The sequence below is a fragment of the Canis lupus genome, chromosome X, assembly GCF_048164855.1.
Source record: "Canis lupus baileyi chromosome X, mCanLup2.hap1, whole genome shotgun sequence".
In the NCBI taxonomy this organism is placed as follows: Eukaryota; Metazoa; Chordata; class Mammalia; order Carnivora; family Canidae; genus Canis; species Canis lupus.
The window spans coordinates 115,364,769-115,387,751 of NC_132876.1; the positions used below are offsets into that span (position 1 = coordinate 115,364,769).

A 22,983-nucleotide genomic window follows, 5' to 3' on the forward strand; every position below is an offset into this window, starting at 1 on the left:
AAAATGGACCCAATTACCTCCTGGCTAGATTTTCCATGTCACTGAAATCTAATTCCTGAAATGCTAGAACTATAAACGGAAATCTTAATAAAATACAGGCCCACAGCCCCTTACTCCAAATTACTGGGGCCTGATAGGTTTTGAAATTCATGTTTATATGCTTACAACAGAAATGCATATATAATGAGGCACAAATGATAGAATGGTTTGGAGTCTGACCTGCCTTTTATTAGTGTGCAGACTTGGACAAATTACTTAACCTTTCTAAGATAGAGTTTTCTCACCCGTAAAATGGGAATGATGGTATTTACCTCAGGGGGTTATGGTAGGAGGAATTCAATGAGATGATGTGGCTTTGAGTTAAGTGTTAGATAAAATGTTATCTATTTGACTTTTGATATCAAAAGTCACTTCAAAGATTACTTTATAAAAATTGATTTTATAAAAATCAAGTTCTCTGCCACCTTCTCTAGTTCAGGTTCAACAAACCGGACCTTGACTCCAAGCAAATTACTGTGTTTTGGGCCCCTTTTTATTTGGCAAAGTTGATAAAGCCGTTCTTTCTTGCCTCCACTGTATTCTGTGACCACACAAGCCTGGATGAGATTTAACCGATTATACAGAAATGATTAGTTGAAACGACAGTTTCCCAGTTGGTCTAGATAATTGCCTTTACCCTCTCAACAGACCTAAATTGTTCTGGATTTTGCTGTATTTTCTTGACCCACAAAATAGCTCGTATCAAAGAAAGCATGATGAAAGGAAGAGTGAGTAGGTTTTAAAGCAGGTAGGCCTGTTGTGCGTTGAATTTAGAACACAAGGCAAACTGGCATCCAATCCCAGCTTTCTTAAATGGCCAGCTGTGTTTTTTGGTTGTTAGCCCCAAGTTAGAGATTAGGATTTCAAAGAGCTGCCTGGGAAGCAAAGTTTAAACTTGTGATCTGTAATTAGTTTTGTATATATCCCATCTGGTTAAACTAATTTCCTCTTTTCTTGGTGGTGGCTTATGTAGTAAACATTATATTTAGCTCCAACCTACCAATGAATAACTTTCTCTCTCTCTCTCTCTCTCTCTTTTGCATTCTAGTGGTGCAAAAAAAGGGGGGGTATCATCTGTAAGATGTGGTTGAAACAGCTTTACAATTTAAAAAAAATTATTTTTTTCAACCCATAGGTGGTCTACCTGTCTCCAGAATTTGCACTATTTTCATCACATATATGAAATTCAAACGGATCACCTCCTTTCCATGTTCTTAATTTCATTTTTCCCCGTTCAATTTCTAATCTCCACAGAGATTTGATTAAACGGAGGGTTGGATGTGTCCCACCAAGGAAAAAGGTGTCCTTGCACTAGAACTCCACGGATGTAGCAGTCTGTTGCTCAGAGAGCAGCCAATAGACGTGCAGCGTGCTGTTGCTTTAAGCTCAGCATTAAATAGCTCCTGAGCTTGTTGCTCCTTTAACCTTCCAAATTCATATAGCTTTGTGATCAGGAAAGGTATACCCACAGAAGGCAGGAATGTTAGCTCTGTGGTGAGGAACGTAGGGTGGGGTAAGCACGCAGGATCTGGACCCAGAGAGGAGGGGTTTGTCCCTGTACATATTTTTCACTAAACCTCACCAATGCCATGCTCAAGATATAAGATGCTAGGTGTAATCACGTTATAATTTCCTCCCAAGAGAGTAAAAATGAGCATATTGTTTCTAGGGTCAGAGTGCCTGGGCTTGAATTCTGACCCTGTGCTCCCATCAACAACCCGACTCACCATGTGACCTTGGGCAGATTTCTTAATCTCTCTGTGCCTCAGTTCCTTCATCTGGAAAGTGGGCCGATACAATATTTCGTGGAACCTAAGCTATTATACCATTTTATATACTACTAGGAAAAGAAAAATGATGCTTCTAATTGTCAGGTGTGTTTGATTGTAAGGCACATTTTCATTTCAGAGAATTGAAACATGAGAGGACATGCCTTTTAAAACTGGTGAAATGTTGGGACGCCTGGGTGGCTCACTGGTGGAGCACCTGCCTTGGGCCCAGGCTGTGACCCTGGGTCCCGGGATCGAGTCCCGCATCGGGGTCCCTGCAGGGAGCCTGCTTCTCCCTCTGCCTGTGTCCCTGCCTCTCTTTCTGTGTCTCTCATGAGTAAATAAATAAAATCTTTAAAGAAAAAAAAAGCTGATGAAATGTGGCACTAGTACTTGCATGGCAACCACCTGACAACTGTCACTTGTGCACTTTTTAAGATTTTATTTATTTGAGAGAGAAAGACACAGAGATAGCGACAGAGATAGTGAGAGAGAACACGAGCAGGGAGGAGAGGGAAGAGCAGGCTCAGCGGGGAGCCTGACACAGGGCTCGATTCCAGGACCTCCGGATCATGACCTGAGCCAAAGGCAGTTCCTTAACCCACTGAGCCACCCAGGTGCCCCTCACTTGTGCACTTTTATTTACTTTTTAAATTTTTAAAATATTATTTATTTTTCACTTGTGCACTTTTAAAATGACATGGAACCACACACCACATACTGTACCAGTGTCAGTTTCTTAGTTTCAATATTATACTAAAATTATGTGCAGTCTAACCACTGGAGAAAACCAGGTAAGGGTCCACAGGACCTTTTTGTACTAACTTAACAACATTTTGTAGACCTATAAAATGAAAGAGAAAGAAAGAAAGAAAGAAAGAAAGAAAGAAAGAAAGAAAGAAAGAAAGAGAAAGATGCATTTTAAAATTGGTGAATTGATAAATAAATAAATCTTTAAAAAATAATCTTTCTCTTCAAAAAAAAATAAAATTGATGAATTGAATAATATTGGATAACGTATGACGATTGCTCATGAGACGTCAGTTATTATCGGGGGACGGATTAAAGAAGGCTGTAAATTCCTTGCCACTCCTCCCATCAAGAGATGGAGTCTTTTCCCCTCCCCCTGAATCTAGTTTGGCCTTGTTGCTTTGACCAATAGAATGCAGCGAAGTCTTACTGAGTGACTTCCAGAGGTGGGCCGGAGGAGATCTACAGCTTCGTCCCTGGGAAAGCTCCCTTTTGGAATCAAGCTGCTATGCTCTAAGAAAGATAAGCCACAGGCAGCCCAGGTGACTCAGCGGTTTAGCGCCACCTTCAGCCCTGGGCATGATCCTGGGGACCCAGGATCGAGTCCCACGTTGGGCTCCCTGTGTGGAGCCTGCTTCTCCCTCTGCCTGTGTCTCTGCCTCTCTCTCTCTCTGTGTGTGTGTCTCTCATGAGTAAATAAATTGAAAAAAAAAAAAAAAAAGAAAGAAAGACAAGCCACATGGAGATTCCACATTGGACTGAGGATCCCCAGGTGACATCCCAGCTGAGCTCCCAGTCGGCAGCCAGCACCAACTCTCCGCCGTGAGAGGGAGCCACGTTGGGCGTTCCAGCCCAGTCTGACCCCAGGACGGCTGTATCCTCAGCTGACAGAACCTGGGACAGAATGTTCCCCAGGCCGCCGCCAGCCATGGGCATGAGCCATCATGGCCGCTCCAGCCCAGTCAAGCTTCCAGATGAGCCACAGCCCCAGGCGAGCCCATGAGGAGCAGAAGAATCACCCAATGGAGTCCAGTCAATCTTTATAATCATGAAAAATAGTAAATGCTTATCGCTATTTTAAGCCATTAAAATATCATTATTATGGAGAAATTCAGAGAGGACTCAGAATTGAAAGGTCAAGAGGGGCACTTTTCAAACTTGGCCGTGTGCACAACTCACCTGGAGACCTTGTTAAATTGAGATTGTGACCCAGCACGCCTAGGTCGGGGCCGGAGATTCTGCAGCAGGGGTTGGCGCTGCTGGTCCTGGGCCACAGGGGTCTAGAGGCCATGTCTCCTGGTCGCCACGTCTCACAGGCAGACCTCATTTCAGCTAGGAGATGTTTTAATCTCACAAATGGAATGCGCTCTCGGGAGGTGTGTCTTATTTCCATGGGATGTCCGCCTGATGGAAGACATTGCCCAGAAACTGATCTTTTTCATCCTACACGGTGACCTTCCTGAAAGCTGAACATATACTCCTTCTGTCCCTCTATGCAGCCAAACGGGCAAAGACAGACTTGCAGAGCAGGTGACCGGGGAAGGGCCACCTTTGAAGAGCTCAACCACATTTCAGCAGTGCATTCTCTCGTTTGTTTTTAAAGATTTCATTGATTTATTCATGAGAGACACAGAGAGAGAGGCAGAGACACAGGCAGAGGGAGAAGCAGGCTCCGTGCAGGGAGCCCGATGTGGGACTCGATCCTGGGACCCCGGGATCACGCCCTGGGCTGAAGGCAGACGCTCAACCCCTGAGCCACCCAGGCGCCCCTCAGCAGTGCGTTCTAGGGAAAAACAATGCCAGGACTTGCAGTGAATGTATGGGCTCAGTCAGAATGTGCTGGTAAAATGTAGGTCTTATTAACTGTCCATTTAAAACGCTTGCAAGGGGGCGCCCGGGTGGCTCAGTTGGTTAAGTGACCGCCCTTGATCTCCGCTCAGCCCCTCATCTCAGGGTTCTGAGATCGAGCCCTGCATTGGCCTCCACGCTTAGCAGGGCTGCTTAAGATTCTCTCCCTCTGTCCATGCTCTCTAAATAAATAAACACAATCTTAAACAAAACAAAACAAAAACACTTGTAAGGCTCCCTTTCTCACTCGGGGCATGGCAGGAAGCCAAGTCCTACTAAGTTGTGAGGACGCTCTGTTCCCCTCCCCAACATCATTTCCTACTGCGCCGTCCTTTGCATCCCCGCTCCGGGTACAGCGGCCTTCTTGCACGTCCCCGGACACTCCAAAAGTAGCCTCCACCCTTGCTCTTTCCTGCACCTGGAGCCCCCTCTCCCTGGACGCCCCCATGCCTTTCTCCCCCACCTCCCTCAGGCACCACTGGCTCAGCGAAGCCTTCCAGAATGATCTTTGAAAGACTGCAACCCTACCCCACCCCAGGATCTCCCTGTCACCCCTCTCCATGGCGGCAGCCGTTATTCTCCTTTGTTATACACCTGCTACTGTGTACTGCGTTCAAGGCCGGAACGTCAATTCTGGACGGGAAGGCCAAGTTTGTCTACTTCTCCCACTGCTGTGTCCTAGGGCCTAGAACAGCTCCCGAGACATTGTAGACACTCAGAAATTGTTTCAGTTGACTGGATACGTCAGCAGTAATATTATTAACATGGGCCACCGAGACATTTTAAGGAGAAAGCCTAGATCTGCCCTGTCCCATTCGGTAGCTGTCTTAGTTGGGGCTGCCGCGACAAAATACTGAGAGGCTTAAGCAATAAACATGCATTTCTCACGGTTCTGGACGCTGGAAAGTCCAAGATCAAGGCGCCGGCAGATTCGGTGTCCGCCGAGGGCTGGTTTCCTGGTTCACAGCCTGGGCCGTCTTCTTGCATCCTTACATGGGAGACAGCAGACAGCAGTAAGCTTTTTTGTAACTCGTTTAAGGGCACTGATACCATTCATGAGGGTTCTGCTCTCATGACCTCAAGTAATCCTAGTCACCTCTCACAGGCACTGCCTCCTGATGCCATCACACTGGGGGTAGGATGTCAACATAGGAATTTGGCAGGGATACAAACATTGTCCATAACAGTAGCCATCAGCCTTGTGCGGCTACTGAGCACTTGAAATGTCCAAATTGAGATGTGCTCTAAGTGGCAAATACACACTAGATTTTGAAGCCTTAGTACTAAAAAAAAGATGTCAAACATCTCATTCATCTTTTAAATATTCCTTGTTGGGCAGCCCAGGTGGCTCAGTGGTTTAGTGCCGCCTTCAGCCCAGGGTGTAATCCTGGAGACCCGGGATCGAGTCCCACATCGGGCTCCCCACAGGGACCTGCTTCTCCCCCTGCCTATGTCTCTGCCTTTCTCTGTGTCTCTCATGAAGAATAAATAAGATCATTAAAAAATGATAAACAAATAGATAACATGTACTGGATGAGTTAGAGGTGATACAGAGAAACAATTTTAGAGAACGGAGTGTAGTAGGGAGCACCACGGAGGTGGGGAGGGGTTGCTCGGGGAAGCTGGTTGGTGAAGGCCTTTTCAGTGATGTGATAGTGGAGCTGAGAGAGTGAGCCTTGACCACCTAGGGAGGGAAAGCCTGTCAGGCAGAAGGAATGGCAGGTGCAAAGGCCAGAGGAAGGGACAGCCAAAGATGTAGCATTGACTCCAAGCGACATGGGTAGCGAGCCTTTTGAGAAGTATGACGTGGTCTTTCTTCCTTCCTAAGAAAATCACTCTGCCTACACAATGGAGAGGAGGCTGCAGGGGCACCAGGGCAGAAGTAAGGCAGACCAACGAGAAGACTATGTCTGGGACCAGGGTGGCCCAGCAGAAGTGGTAGAAAGTGACTGGATGTTAGATATATTTATTTTCCCTTTGATTTCCTTAGAAGCTGAGCGAAGGAAGCAGAGGGCTGGGCGGGAAGTATCATGAGTGATTATCATCTTGGGGTAAAGGACAAATGTCTTTGTCCCAAGATATTACAGCCACATCCTAGTGCAAGTTAATAGTGGGATTTGGAATTCAAGCTGATTTGCCTGACTCAAAGCTCTGGTTTTTGTCTCCAACCACACACCTGTTTTCTAGGACAGAGAATGAAATTAAATGCAGGATAAAGAATATGTGGAGACTTCACGTGGAGTGACGAATCATGGCATTTGATAAAGGTCACTGGAAGGATTTTCATGTTTACTTCTCTGGAATAAATACACATCGTGTCTGGCAAATGCCAGGTCCATACTAAGTGCTTAATAAATGTCTATTGGTGACAAAATGCTACTTGATGATTTAACATATTTTGAAACAGAAGTTTATTATGAAACATATTATTTATACAACAAGATTTTCAAAATACCCCTGAATGACTTGAAACTTGATTCTTCTCCATCTCGCTCCCTATGCTCTCTACCATATAAAATGGTGCAGGCTGAAATTTTCTCATCTTGCACGTTCTCGTCTATAATTAGTTTCCTAAGAAGTTTAAAGTTTTCTAAGGTATTATTCTCTGCAAGGGAGGGAGGGAGGGAGGAAGGAAGAAGCTGACTGTGTCTGAGATCCTGCTTAGTACTCGCCAGAAGCCCCCAGTCTCCAGTCGCACCCTGGCCCAGATTGTCTGGGGGCTACTCATCCAAGCAGCTGTGGCGTCTAAACCCAAAGTCTGTTGTCCTGAATCTCCCCAGCCTAGGGACAACCTGGATGACTCCCCAGGGTGAGCTCCTGTGCTGAAACGACTAAGTGGAATTGGGAATATATTTCATTGTCGGCTCTAAAAATGATTTAAAGACTTTTAAAAGAAGAAGAAAACAATTCGGAGTCATTAGTGGGTAGAGTCCCCATATGAGCTTGTAAGAAATAATGGTGCTGTAATTCTCAGAATTGATATTTTCTGAAACCATCATTCCTATTGAAAGTTTTCCTGTATGGCCAGCCAGCCTGTTGATAGTTTGCTAATGTGTTGTTTAACCTGCACGGATTTATGGTCTTTCCAAATTTTGTCTTGTGTTTGACTTCTAGGTTCACAGCACTGTGGCCAGAAAAGGTGCATGGTATGACCTCAATCTTTTTTGTGCTTGTTGAGGCCTGGTTGGTCACCCAGTCTATGCTTTATTCTGGAGAATGTTCCATGTGCACTTGAGAAGAATGTGTGTTCTGCCACGTTGGGATGAAATGTTCTGAATCTATCTATGAAGTCCATCTGGTCCAGTGTGTCATTCAAGCCGTGATTTCCTTATTGATTTTCTGCTTGGACGGTCTGTCCATTGCTGTGAGTGGGGTGTTAAAGTCCCCTACTATTATTGTGTTATCATCAACGAGTTCCATTGTTTTAAATATTTGGGTGCTCCCATGTTGGGTGTATAAATATTTACACTTGTTGTATCTTCTTGTTGGATTGTCTCCTTTACGAATATATAATGCCCCTCTTTGTCTCTTGTTAGTCTTTGTTTTAAACGATAGTTTGTCCAACATCAATATCGCTACTCTGGCTTTCTTTTGGCTTTCTTTTGACCTCCATTTGTGTGGTAAATGTTTCTCCACTTCCTCACTTTCAATCTGCAGGTCTAAAATGAGTCTCTTCGGGCACTGAGGTGGGGGCACTTGACGGGATGAGCACTGGGTGTTATTCTGTATGTTGGCAAATTGAACACCAATAAAAAATAAATTTATAAAAAAATAAAGTAAAATAATAAAATAAAGTTCAAAATTAAAGCCTGTATAAAAAAACAAGTAAAACTATATTTAACAATTATTATTCATGATATTCTTAACTCTTCCAAATTTTTTTTTTTACTTAACTTCCTCTGGGAAATACAGTCTATTTGAAATAAAAGAATTATTCATTTGCAAAAAAAATTAAAATAAAAAAATAAAATAAAATGAGTCTCTTGTAGGCAGCATAGAGATGGGTCTTGTAGGTCTTTAGGTCTAAAATGAGTTTCTTACAGGCAGCATATAGATGGGTCTTGGTTTTTTATTATTATTATACATTCTGATACCCTATGTCTTTTGATTGGAGCATTAAGTCTGTTTACATTCAGAGTAGTTATTGATAGATATTTATTGCCATTTTATTACTCGTTTTGTCATTATTTCTGGAATTTCCTCTGATCCTCTTTTGTCTTTGTCACTTTTGGTCTTTCTCCTCCATTCCAAGAATCTCCTTAATATTTCTTGCAGGGCTGGGACATCTGGGTGGCTCAGTCAGTTAAGTGTCTGCCTTCAGCTCAAGTCATGATCTCAGGGTCCTGGGATTGAGCCTCGAGTCAGGCTTCCTGCTCAGCAGGGAGTCTCCTTCTCCTTTTCCCTCTGCCCCTCCCCGCTCTCATGCACCACTCTCACTCTCAAACAAATAAATAAAATCTTTAAAGAATATATTTCTCACAAGGCTGGTTTAGTGGTCATGAACTCTTAGTTTTTCTTTGTCTGGGAAACTCTTTATCTCCCCTTCTATTCTGAATGATAGCCTTATTGGATAGAGTATGCTTGGCTGCAGATTTTTCCCATTCAGAACTTTGAAGAGATCATGCCACTCTCTCTGGTTTGCCAAGTTTCTGTTAAGAAATCTCCAGCTAGCCTTATGGGTTTTCCCTTGTAAGCTAAAGACTTTGTTTGTCCTGCTCCTTTTAAGAATTTTTCTTTATCGCTATCTTCTGCAAATTCAGTTACAATATGTCTTGGTGTTAGTCGCCTTTTGTTGATTTTTATGGGAGTTATACTTGCCTCCTGAATCTAGATACCTGTTTCCTTCCCCCAGATTACGGAAATTTTCTGCTATTATTTCTTGAAATAAATTTTCGGCCCCCTTTTTCCTCTCTTCTTCTTCTGGGACTCCTATAATATGAATGTCATTACGTTTGATAGAGTCACTGAATTTCCTAAGTCTATTCTCGTGTTGCATAATTCCTCTCTTTTGTTCAGCTTCAGTATTTTCCATTATTTTTTGTTTTCTAGATCACTAATTCCTCTGCTTCTGCTGGCCTGCTGTTCAAAGCATCAAGTCTACTTCCAATCTCATTTATTGCATTCTTCATCTCTGATTAATTCTTTAACTATTTTATCTCTGTGGTAATGGTCTCACTAAGGTCCTCTATTCTTTTCTCAAGCCCAGTGAGTATCCTTATGATCATTGCTTTGAATTCTCCATCAGGCATGTTACTTATATCTGTTTCACTTAGATCTCTGGCCATGGCCTTGTCTTGTTCTTTCATTTGGGATAAAATTCTCCATCTTGGCATTTTGTCTAAGCCTATGCCTTTTTCTCTGTGTTGGAAAAACCAGTTATGCCTCCTGCTCCTGCAAGTACTGGCTTTATGAAGAAGAGGTCATGTAGTGCCCAGGGCCTGGCACTTCAGGAAGTGTCTCCGGTGTGTACTGTGTGTGCTCTGCTGTTGTGTTTTGGCTGCTCTATCCTTTAGGCAGTCATCTGCAGAGGTTCTCCTTGCCTACTTGGGCAATGTTTGGTCCCTGGCTTGAATGTGGTGAGTTTTAAATAGATGTGCTCTAATACGCGTGTGGAATGAGATCTGACACCAACTCCACCAGACCTGGGACCCTGTAGGACTCTCTAGTTGGGAAACATGGTGTGGGCAGGGGTTTGTGCTGGTCTTCTCAGGGAGGGGCCCACCATGCTGGGATTGAGGCAAATTTGACTGAGAGGGTAATTCTGCCAGAGTGCAGGGGGTGGGGCTTGGTGTAAGTAAATTAGGCAGCCAGTTTCTGCACTACAGTGCTTCCTGCAGGTGGCTCTGTGTTGATGCTGAGGGTCAGGAGAGGGAAATGGCGCCAGCCAGCTCCTTTGTCCCTGGAGAGCCATCTCCATGAATGCTGCCTCTAGGGATGTGCTCTGAGAACAGCAAATAATCTCTCCTCTTCCCTGTGTGCCCCAGGAGTTCTTCGGCTCACTGTTTCCATGCTGTCTGCCCCTGGGTTGCCTGTCTTCTCTCCAGGAGCAGCCCAGTGCCCTCTGGGCTCTAACCCAGCCAAGCCTGCTGACCTTTAAAACTCCAGGCTATAAGCCTCACTTGTTTTCCAAGCCAATGGCTTTGGAGAAAAGTTCTCCTTGTGGGTTCCCCTGTGTGCTCCTCTCTCTCTCCCCCTTCTCTGTAACCAAGTCTTCCTCCCTTCTGCAGCACCTGTGATCCATATCTCCCTAAACCACATCTCCATACTTCCTACCTTCTTCCATGTGGCCTCTTCTCTACCTGTAGTTGTGGATTCGGTCTGGCAGTCTTCAGGTCGATTTGTGAGGCATTAGGATGATTTGGTAGTTACCTAGTTGTGTTCATGGGGTGAGACGAACCTAGGGTCCTCCTAGTCTGCCACCATCTTCCTCTCAAGTTTTTTGTATGAAGAAGACCTGTAGGGATGCCTGGGTGGCACAGCGGTTGAGCGTCTGCCTTTGGCTCAGGGTGTGATCCTGGAGACCCGGGATTGAGTCCCACATCGGGTTCCCTGCATGGAGCCTGCTTCTCCCTCTGCCTGTGTCTCTGCCCCTCTCTCTCTCTCTCTGTCTCATGAATAAATAAATAAATAGGGCAGCCCCGGTGGCTCAGCAGTTTAGTGTCGCTTTCACCCGGGGTGTGATCCTGGAGACCCGGGATGGAGTCCCACATTGGGCTCCCTGCATGGAGCCTGCTTCTCCCTCTGTCTGTGTCTCTGTCTCTCTCTCTCTCTATCTCTCTGTCTCTCATGAATAAATAAAATAAATCTTAAAACAAATATATAAATAAATAAATAATCTTAAAAAAAGAAAAAAGAAAACCTGTAGATTAGCGTTTCTCAAGGGTGACGCTCTTGACATTTTGGGCCATATGATTCACTGTGGCAGGGGCCGTCCTGTGCATTGTGAGCCATTCAGCAGCATCCCTGGCCTCCACACTCTAGACACCAGTAGTGCCTCCCCTCCTGTGACAACCAAAAACGTCTCCAGACATTGTCAAGTGTCTGGGGGGCAAAATCACATCCGGTTGAGAAGCACTGCCACAGCTGTAGATATAATTATAGATATAGATGTATTCACAGAAAATGGACTGAAAGCTCTTTTAACAAGCTACCCTAGAAAGTGAGATGAGGGATGAATTCCTCAAGCTGAAGGCTTGCATTTTATAATTTCTAAACGACTGTTTTGAATAATTTTTGTAAGCCTCTAGTGCCTCTATAATTTAAAAAACACTGAGAGAAACTCTAAATCAGCTCTAATTCTTTCCCCTAAGCTAAGATTTCCAAGGGAAAGTAACCTGTTTAAACACCTGAGAAAGTCGATAAGAACCTCATCTGAGACTTGGAATTTGGAATTGCTTGTTCTTTAGAAGTAATTAAATTTGCCTGCAGAATCATCTCTTTTGCCTTGGTAATTCTCCAGGCTGCTGAAATACCACATTTGCAAAAGTACACCCACGACATAACCTATCCAGTTTTCTCCTCCATTTAGGCTCACCCACGCAGGCATCTTGTGGAACCAGACAGCAAAAGCCAAAGGCATTAATGGGAAGACGACAGGACGACAGTTGTGCACTATCGGCACATCTAGGACTCTGTCCCTTGTAGCAGACATCTGAAAATCACAAAGTGAGGCCCACTCCTGAATGATGATAAAACCAACAAATTCAGTGGTGGTATCGATTGGCACCTGTCCCTGCCCTCCCAGGACGCCCTACACTGATTTCATTCCTCCACTAATGAAAAGCATAAGGTTTTCGTATTTATAGTCAAATTCTCTGTGTCCTCCTGTTACACTGTCGGCGTAATTATTCACAATTCATAAAGAACACTTTGAAAATTACTTTAACATCACCTGTTACAGCTCTGGTTCTAACCAGAGTATTCTTTAAACTTATATGTATAAAATAAGTTGTACAACTGTATTTTTTATAAAGTAAATTGTTGGGTTTTTTTTGGGGGGGGTGGAGGTTTTTTTGGGGGGTGTTTGTAGTTGTTTTTGTTTGTTTGTTTGTTTTTACTTTTCCCTTTACTATTGAAAGGTGCAGGCAACAGTGGGCAGCCAGAACTGGAACAAGTGGGCAGCCTTTGGGTTTACAGTTTGAAGACTCAGTTCCAAACATTTCACATCAAGTGAAAGACAAAACTAATATTAAAAAACAGGGCAGGGGATCCCTGGGTGGCTCAGTGGTTTGGTGCCTGCCTTTCGCCCAGGGTGCGATCCTGGAGTCCCGGGATCAAGTCCCACGTCAGGCTCCCGGCATGGAGCCTGCTTCTCCCTCCTCCTGTGTCTCTCTGCCTCTCTCTCTCTCTCTCTCTCTGTGTCTATCATAAATAAATAAATAAATATTAAAAAAAAAAAAAAACAAGGCAGCCCGGGGGGCTCAGTGGTTTAGCGCTGCCTTTGGCTCAGGGCATGATCCTGGAGTCCCGAGATCAAGTCCCATGTCAGGCTCCCTGCATGGAGCCTGCTTCTCCCTCTGCCTGTGTCTCTGCCTCTCTGTCTCTCATGAATAAATAAATAAAATATTAAAAAAAAAACATACAGCCATACTCAAAATAAGGTAAACATCTCTGCAGGGCAGAAATGTAACAGAAGCACAAATCAGTGATCCACACTGAGCCCAGGCCAAGAAACAGGAAGAGGGGATGGGAGTTTGGGGGTGTCAGGGAGCACCAGTGCCCATGGCAGGCCGAGGAGCAGAACCTGGTTCAGTGGTGGCTCTCTCAGCCACGCGAGGAAGATCTAAACACTCAGCCTATCAACTCCAGCCCAGGGCAGTGAATGCATGCAGTTGACATCTGTCCCTAACAGGTCTTCCAACTTCCTAGAGTTAAGACATTGCCTACCAGCTGCATTTCCTCCCATCAGCTTCCAAGCCCCTTTTCATGTCACCCTACTTCTGTCCTGTCTCAATAGTCCCTTAAATGGTTCCCCTGCTTCTCAAGTTTCCTTATAAAACAAATTCAATCAATTCCATCAAAATACATTACTCTGTTACACCATCATGTGGTTCCAAAACCTTGCCATTAGGTCTCCACTAGCAACAGAAATGCTCAAGCTCTTTCTCATTCTTTTGCCATTCAAGACCCTCTGCACAACCTGAGGATGCTAAAAATGAAGCCTAGTATATGACACTCCGCTCCTGATTCTCAAGAAAGTGGTCGTGCCCCACTCCCCAACGAAGAGAGGCTGAAGTGGACCCCTGTGGTGGTACCTCCTAGCTCCCCTTCCCCTGGTTGTCTTCTAGGGACCATACCCTTGCCACTCCCAGCCTGAGGGGGTTTGCGTAAGGGTGACACCATCCAGAGCAACCAGGGGCAATCCCGGAAGATCCCATTCACGGGAGTGAATGATCTGGGGAAAGGCATAGACCAGAGCCAATCCCACCGGAGCCAATCCCTGGACTCGGATTTCAATGAGTGGGAAAGAGAAGTTCTTTTGGGTTGAGGTCGCTGAGCTGCAAAGACGTCAACCTAGGAACTCTTGTGGCCACCAAGAGCACACCTGAGAATGAAGGGAACACAAAGGAAAGCCGAGCTGAGAGACACAGAGAAAACTTGTCAACCACACCGAAGGATACCAGAGCAGCAGGTTCGCAGGATAGGGAGCAGTGAAGACAATAGGAAACACATGAGCTCCAGAAGGGCTCCCCTCGTGGGACCCATCTGCTGTCCCTCTCCATTCCTGTGAACTTTTGGCTTTCTACTTTCAAAGTGTCTTTGGATTCCCATTGCCAGGATGCTGTAGGCCTCTCAAGGCCTGTTCCTTTTAACTTCTCCTGCTCCACAGTTTTTATATCTGCAACAGCTACTCGAGCCAGCTTGAGCTTCTGAGCAATGTCAAGTCAGCACTAATTACAGCTTCCCAGAGAGGAAAATAATTTGCCCCCCGCGGCTAGCTCTGATTTTGAATCTGGTTACCTGTAAGAAGAAACAGAGGATTTTGCAACTGGAGTTTCAAATCCCATAGTAACACCTCAGCCTTTCTGTTCTGCTCCCACACTGGGACCAAGGTTTATGAAAAAGGCCTAGTCTTCATTAGACCCACCACATACCCCTGCGTACTCCTCTTCCCAGATGCTCAGAGCTTGAAAGAAAGTCCATTTTTTATGTAAGGCTAAAGGTAATAATACTTCAACTCCTCAGTTCTCAGAGTGTGGTCCCTGGACCAGGAGCAGCAGCAGCAGCACCTGGGACCGAGTTAAAAGTGCAAATCATCAGACCCCACCCCAGAGCTACTGAATCAGGAACTCTGGGTAGAGCCCAGCAATCTGTGTCCTCACGACCCCTCCGTTTGATGTCCTTACCCTAACATTTGAGACACCGCTCTAACTCGTGCCTGCCTTCAACCTCTGGTTGTTGGGATTAACCAAAGTATTCCTTTAGGAGGTCGTACCATTTGTTTACATTTTCATATAAATTGATATGTTCAGAAGCTTAGTGCTGAATTAACTCAGAGAACAAAGTGATGCTAAGGTTTTCATCTTGTGATTACGGGTTAAATGAAGTGCATGTGCTTTGTAATCTCGGGGTGCTATGCTAGCGGTTCTCAAACTTGAGCGTGTATCAAAATCCCCTTGCTCAGATTGCCGGGCTCCACCTCCAGCGTTTCTGGAACAGTTTATCTCAAGTGGGGCCTGAAAATTTGCATTTCCAACAAGTTCCACGTGATGGTGATGCTGTGGGGCAGGGACCACACTTTGAGAATCACTGGCCTAAACAAATAACAAATATCCCAGGCACCCCCAGGAGATGGAGAGAATCTGAAGCAGATACCTCGCTCAGTGCAGAGCCTGATGCGGTGCTCAACCCCACGGCCCTGAGCTCAGGACCTAAGCCGAAATCAAGAGTCCGCTGTGGGACCCAGGAAATTTAACAAAAATCCCCCACCCCTGGACAAGCAGAGCAGGACTGACTCCATTTTGTGCTGCCCCCGCCTTGTGTCAAGCCCAGGGCACACCCTAATCGGAAATCGGCTCAGTGATAGGCCAGTTCAAATGGATACTTTAGGGTAAAATGTAATTCAACCGGCCACCTGCGTGTGGACTGACATGACTGCAACTTTCTGCGCATCCCATGGGCCACTGGTCCCTATAAAGCTGCTACGCCTCTTAGTCTCGGGGTCCAAGGCCCTGCTCCGCTGTGTCGGATGCACTTGGACCCAGGCTCGAGCTTGTAAATAAACCCTCGTGCGCTTGCATCGGTGTCGGCTCCTCGGTGGTTTCTCGGATTCGTAATCTCGGGCACAACATCCGCCACTTGGACCCTGGGTGGCTCAGTGGTTGAGCATCTGCCCTCGGCTCAGGTCGTGATCCCAGGGGTCCTGGGATCGGGTCCCGCATCCGGCTCCCAACGGGGAGCCCCCTCTGCCCGTGTCTGCTTCTCTCTCTGTGTCTCTCATGAATAGATAAAATCTTTAAAAAGAGAGAGAGAGAGAGAGGCTGCCAGGTAAACTGGATGCTCAGTTTGGAGACTCACTGGTCTAGAACAGTGACTGTCAGCCTTGGCTGCACAAGAGAACCACCTGGGCCCACCCTAGCCTGTTATATCAGACTCTGGGGGGTAGGACCCCAGCATCAGTGGTTTCAAAGTTCCCAGTGATTTGGACACGCACCTAAGCTTGTGGCACGGAAATCCAAAGAGATTGCTGGGTTCTCCTTTCTTCTCAAATCATATCGAGATCGGGCTATGTCGGTCATTATCTCTTTCCCATTTTCGGGAATTGGCTTCAAAATTGCTCAACCCATTGATTTCACAGGGCTTTTTTTTCAACCACTTTATATGGGCTCTGAAAGGCCACAGCTCAATCAAAGCCATCTCTGGGCCCATCTGTGGTCATTTGTTGCTCTTGGCACAAGGTGAAAAAACACATGCCCTCAGGAAACACAGCCTCAAGATCAGAGCTGGGGGGATAGGATGCATATTCTCTTCTGAGCATAAACAGAAGATCGACGATATAATTTCTCCCTCCCCTACTCCCCCCACCCAAACCCAATTGCTACAACCAGAAATATGAGGTGAAATCTCTTGGGCCCGACAGTAGCTTTTGTCTTTAAAAGGCTGATTATAGATGAAGCCAACACTCTCTCAGGGTCCATCACCCACAGGACACTTCCAGTTAGGCCAACTCACAGAGCAGCCAGGGTTGAATTTCAGCGTTGAGTACAGACTTCACAGTTGAGAATGGTTTGGAATCTCTCAAGAGGCTCATTTCAGTTTGGTTTTGTAGCCGGTTTTGGCATCTGTCCTTTAAATCCTTACTACTCAAAGTGTGGTCCTTTGACCTGCAGCAATGGGCGATACCCGGGAGCTTGTCAGAAATGCAGAATCTTGGGCCGCCTCAGACCTACTGAATCAGAATCTGGAGGAGCCGATCAGAATCCCCTGTAGCAAGATCCCCAGGGGACTCTGTGCACATTAAAGTTCGAGAAGCAAAACAAAACAAAAAAAAAACAACAAACAAAAAAAAATAAAGTTCAAGAAGCACTGCTTTAAACTCCTCTTTGCAGAAATGCAGTAGGTGAGGGATTTTGTAAAGCAAAGACAGAAATATAGTGAAGAGCATAGTTGAGAGCTACCAGATTGAGCAGCAAGGTGCTGTGTCGGAGATGCATGCCCCCCAAACGGAGTGACAATCCTCAGATTGCAAGGCCTTCTTAGGCCCTAGGGGTTACTATAACTAAATGTTTTTAAAATACTGGAACCATTATGAGTCTAGTTTGACAATTTAAGGGAGGCAGATAATGAAGGATAAACACGTACTTGAATTTCACTGTCAGAAGGCAGAAAGGGTAGCTACCAGGGTGGATGAGAGAGATTTTCATTCTAGGCCAGGCATTCTAAAGATGCTGACTACCTCTTAATGACAGACAAAGGACTGGAGATCTGACTTTTTCTCCTTGAATGTAAGGAGGGGAGGAATAAATTGGTTGAACCACATCCATTAAGTGCTGTTGCAATGAATTACAGTAATTTTCGATCAATATAGAACTTTATGATCTACTGAGTCAGTTTTTTTTTTTTTTTTAATAAGAGAAAATGTTTGAGACGGCCAAGTGTTACATTACCGAGGCCATCACAATGGCGTTGTCAAATATGGAGACACATGATGAAACCTGCAAGTGGTCCTAGGATAAATTGGTTGATGAAAGAGGTGGTCTAACTGTACCCATAACAGACACCCAATCGATACTGGTTCAAAGAACAACAGCAGTAGCTCTCCTTTATGAAGCACTTACTGTGTCTGGGCACAGTTCTAAGCACTTTCCATGTTGCAACTTGTCTTATTTCATCAGCTCTGTGAAGTAGGTGTTCTTATGACCCTATTTTATAGTCAGTAGCATTCACAGCGTGTGGATACTTACCCAACTGATAAGGGATGGAACGGGAGTTCAGAGTCAAGCAGTGGGCAGCAGAGGCCACGTGAGTAGCTACCATGCAACATCGCAACATGGATGAACAACACTGAATCAGAATATGGAAGTCTGACAAAATCTGGGCAAGGGGATGAATTGGATCTAAGAGTTAGAGATGGAACAGGATGCTTGTATCTTCAGAGAGGAGATGAGTCTGAGTATCTCTCTTCTCTTTGTTTTCTTAGTCATTTTCCAACCAATTCTAGACCCTTCCTATAGCTTCTGTGCTTCCCTCATTTTTGCATTGCCAAGGCCCTTCTTTTCCATCTGCTCTTTTTTTTTTTTTTTTTAGATTTTATTTATTTATTCATGAGAGACACAGTGAGAGAGGCAGAGACACAGGCAGAGGGAGAAGCAGGCTTCATGTGGAGAGCCCAATGCAGGACCCGATCCCAAAACCCCAGGATCACAACCTGAGCCAAAGGCTGACGCTCAACCACTGAGACACCCAGGCACCCTTTCCAGTTGCTCTTATGTTTTCAATAAAAGGATTCAGATACACAAAATTATTATTTTTTTAAGTTGGCATAGTGTTAACTGTTCCCCTATAAATAGATTGTGTCTTGACCCATGAAAGGAAAGTCTTTACTTCTGCCTTTTTGTACTCTGCACATAGAACCAGCACTGAATCTGTTTCTTGACTGATACACTGTTACAGCTAAGATACTAACAGCTTAAGGTTTTGCTTCTCAAACCTTGCCACCTGAGCCAGACAGATTCTAGGGTGGGCCTCAAGATCTCCAGCTCAGGGTAGTCACACTCTTATATAATCCTCTCCCCTTGAGTGTAGGTACATGTGGCTTGTTTCTATGCAATAGAATACAGCAAGGGTGACAGGATGTATGGGATTATACGTAAATGACTATGTTACAGAAGATTTTAATGTGCCTTGCTAGGAGACTCTCCCTTGCTGGCTTTGAAGAAGTAAGCTGCCAGCTTGCATGCTGTCATATGGAGAGGACCACACAGTGAGGAGCTGAGGGCAGCCCCCAGCTAAGAGCCCACAAGCAACTGAGGCCCTCAGCCCAGCAACCCCACAGGAACCACACACTGCCAATAACTATGTGAGTTTGGAAACAAATCCTTCTCCAGTTGAACCTTTAGATGAGAATTACCTTCTCCTTCCATCCTCAGAGCCTTAATTATTTACTGCATGAATCTCAGTCAGCTCTACTTCCCAGGTAATCCCCTCCCTGATCCGTATGCTTTGGTTTAATCCTATGATCTGTCACCATTTCGCACCTGGGTAACCATAGATAAAATATGCTAATCTACAGTAGTTTCCTCAAATTGGGCTTTCTCAGTTTAAATAACACTACAGGAGGGCAGAGGGCCTTAGTAGAACAATCTGGAATGGATGGACTTTGGCATTCATTGGACACCCTCCGCTGGAATGAGGCAAAAATAGTTCTTGAACAAAACATGTCTCCCAAGGAGGAACAAAGTTTACCGTAGACAATTTACTTCAGATACATTTTTAGGAAGAAAAACATTTTCCTAAAGGCAATATAATCCATGAGGATTTTTCCTGCCCTTTCACTTTATTAATCAGAACAGCTTTGTTCTCCACTTGCAAGATCTAGGGGCACACTTTGCCGAGCTAGATGTTGCCATAAATAAAACAGCCTCTAACACCAAATGTTAACCCCCAGCAGCACAGAGAATTAGCAGACTCCGAAATTCAAATATTCTTTAATGCGATCAATGTTTCAGCCAGAATTTCCTCCCCACACGTCTTTATAAGGGGAAGGATTGCATTTCAAAGCTTGATCATCACCAGTCCAGAGCCAAGTCACCAGGGAATGTGGGTTTGTTCATCTTCCAGCTACAATTTTCACTAAACCACACCACAGTCATGCTACATATATAAAATGCTCATGCCTCATCTTGTTATAATTACCTTCCAATCAGGAAAAGAAACTATTTTAGCAAAGATGCTAATAACTCACTTATTTTTATTCTCTTTCTCTTCTTTGATCAATAGGCAATTAGAATGGAGCCTCTGTTTTGCTAGGGCCTGTAATTTTACAGTCTGCTCAGCTCAATTTGACTTACAGGGGGTGGTGAGTGGGTTTTAAACCTTTTTCCACTGAGTGTTTCAAACACACCAGAGCTAACCAGAATACTCTCAGAGCAAGTTAGACAATAATTTTCTAGAATACCCCTTCGCACCAGGAGGGAAGCGAATCTGTCGTAATTACACAGAAAACATACATAAAATGCATTTCTGTTCTCGAGTAATTCTCCCTTTTGAAGTGAGTAGTGCTGCTCAGTAATAATATGTGTGTTACAGTTGTACTCTCTTCTGTGGTGCATTTGACATTTCTCATTTGTGTTAATTCTTACCAGGATGATAAGACCCAGTGGCGTCTGGCCCCTATTTCCTCATTGTCCCACTGTCTGGGTTGTTACCACACTGATTGGTCTGTTCTTTTTTTTTTTTTTTTTAAAGATTTTATTTATTCGTTCATGAGAGACACAGAGAGAGAGAAAGAGGCAGAGACCCAGGCAGAGGGAGAAGCAGGCTCCATGCAGGGAGCCCGAAGCGGGATCGATCCCGGGTCTCCAGGATTACACCCTGGGCTGAAGGCGGCGCTAAACTGCTGAGCTACCTGGGCTGCCCTGGTCTGTTCCTTTTTCATGCTTTTCTCCTGCCTGTTGCAAGGCCTTGAAAACAGTCTTCCCTTCACCTGGAACCCCCTGCCCTTTCTCCTCCCCTAGTGCCTAGTTACCCTTCATGGGTCGGCACACATGGCATTTCCTCAAGCAAGCCTAGCCCCAGAGGGTCTAGGTCAGCTTCGTTGGTTATATATATGCCTTCTTAGGTTTGCAACCATATGCCTATTTACATATTTATTTGATTAAGGCTTGAATCCCTCATGAAATCATAAATTCCATGAAAGTAGGGACCAGGTCTGCCTTTTGCTCTTTTTTTAATTTAAAGATTTTATTTATTTATTTGAGAGAGAGATTGTGAGCGAGCAAGAGAGAGAACACGAGCATGAGAAGGGGCAGAGGGAGAGGGAGCAGCAGGCTCCCTGCTGAGCAGGGAGCCAGACACGTGGGGCTCAATCCCAGGACCCTGAGATCATGACCTGAGCCGATGGCAGACATTTAAGAGACTGAGCCACTCAGGTGCCCCTGCTTTTCTTCTTTTCATTAGCATATAGTGGGTGCTGAATACTTGGTACATAAACTACTGAATGAATGAATGAATGAATGAATGAATGAATGAATATTGATTTGGAGATGGACTGGACCAGGAACTATAAGCAAAGAGACTAAGTAAGAGTGGAGGAGATGTAACAGGGACAAAAGAAACAGAAGAAGGTTAAAGAAAGTTCTTAAGGGGAAGGAGGGATAAAGGTGGAGCTATAGCAAGAGAGAGACTCAAATGAAACAGAGGAAGAGCCAAGGAAACCATCTGAGTGGGTAGTCATCCGAGCTGAAGACTCTAAAAGAGAGGCCCATGGCTTCTGGAGCTATTTTATAGGATAAGATGGGACTGACCCAACCATCTGGGGCCTCGGGGAGCTGCTCGGGCAGTTTCAGCTTGAATTATATGGCCCAGCCCATGACCACCTGGAGAGGACCTCGGTCCTTCAGGGGCTAGAGTTTCCTTCTGCTCCTTGCGGAGGAGGCAGATTGAAATGAAGATGAGCCAAGTCAAGCTGACTTTGTAAGGTGTTCAACAAACATTGAGTGTCTTCTGGGCATAGCATGAGATTCCGAAGTGACAAGTCAATGATGAAATTGTCTCTGCCTTGAGAAATTTTTTTTTCTTTTGCCATCATTGAGCATGGGGATTTTTTTTTTTTTTTTTAAAGTAGGATTCCTTGTCCCCCTTCTCCCCTGAGCTAGGCTTTGTAGTTGGTGGATGCCACCTGCTACTGGAGGTCAATTTCTGCTCTCTTTGTTCTCTACCTTCTCCATTTGCAAGAGGAGGGCGAGGTAAGGTGATAGGACATTTTTACTTGGCTTGGTGGCTTCAGAGTCTCTGGGTTTATTTTTTATTTTTTTAATTTTTATTTATTTATGGTAGTCACGGAGAGAGAGAGAGAGGCAGAGACACAGGCAGAGGGAGAAGCAGGCTCCATGTACCGGGAGCCCAACGTGGGATTCGATCCTGGGTCTCCAGCATCACACCCTGGGCCAAAGGCAGGCGCTAAACCGCTGCGCCACCCAGGGATCCCTGAGCATGGGGATTTTGAGTATAGTGGACACACAATGTTACATTAGTTTCAGGTATACAACTTAGTGATTTGACAAGTTTATACATCATGCCATGCTCACCGCATAGCTACTATTATGTTATAGCATTATTATAATATTATTGACTGTATTCCCTATGCTGTGCCCTTTATTCCCACAACTTACTCATTTCATAACTGGAGGCCTGTGGCCCCCTCTCCCCCTTCACCCATTTTGCCCAACTCCCCACATCTCTCCACTCTGGCAACCATTGGTTTGTTGTCTATATTTATAGGTCTGATTCTGCTTTTTGTTTTCCTTTTTTTTTCTTTTTATTTATTTATTTTTAAAGATTTCATTAATTTATTCATGACAGACACAGAAAGAGGCAGAGATATAGGCAGAGGGAGAAGCAGGCTTCCCACAGGGAGCCCAATATGGGCCTCGAACCTTGGACCCTGGGATCATGACCTGAGCCAAAGACAGACACTCAACCGCTGAGCCACTCAGGCGTTCCTCTTTTTTCTTTTTAAATTCACTTATGAGTGAAATGGTATTTGGTATGGTATTGTCTTATGGTATTTGTCTTCCTCAGTTTGACTTATTTCATGTAGCATAATGCCCTCTAGATCCATCCGTTTTGTCTCAATGACGTGATCTCCTCCTTTTTAGTGGCTGCATAATATTTTATTGTGTGGCGTGTGTGTGTGCCTGCCACATTTTCCTTATCCATTCATCCATTGATGGACATTTATGCTGCTTCCATAGTGGCTATTGTAAATAATGCAGTAAACATAGGGGTGCATGTATCTTTTCAAATCAGTATTTTCGTTTTGGGGGGGGATAAATACCCAGTAGTGGAATTATTGGATCATATGGTATTTCTATTTTTAGTTTTTTGAGAAGCCACTATACTATTTTCCACACTGTCT

General features: G+C 44.8%; 1 protein-coding gene across 9 annotated transcripts in view; it reads right to left on the bottom strand.

The window, feature by feature from the left end:
• The window catches only part of EGFL6 (EGF like domain multiple 6), a 256,008-nt gene that overhangs the window by 221,788 nt on the left and 11,237 nt on the right, over positions 1-22,983 (bottom strand). For all 9 annotated transcript variants that reach the window (XM_072818136.1, XM_072818134.1, XM_072818128.1 and 6 more), the window contains exon 3: positions 5,295-5,394. The gene's annotated coding sequence lies outside the window, so the exon portion shown is untranslated. The remainder of the gene's footprint in view (positions 1-5,294; positions 5,395-22,983) is intronic.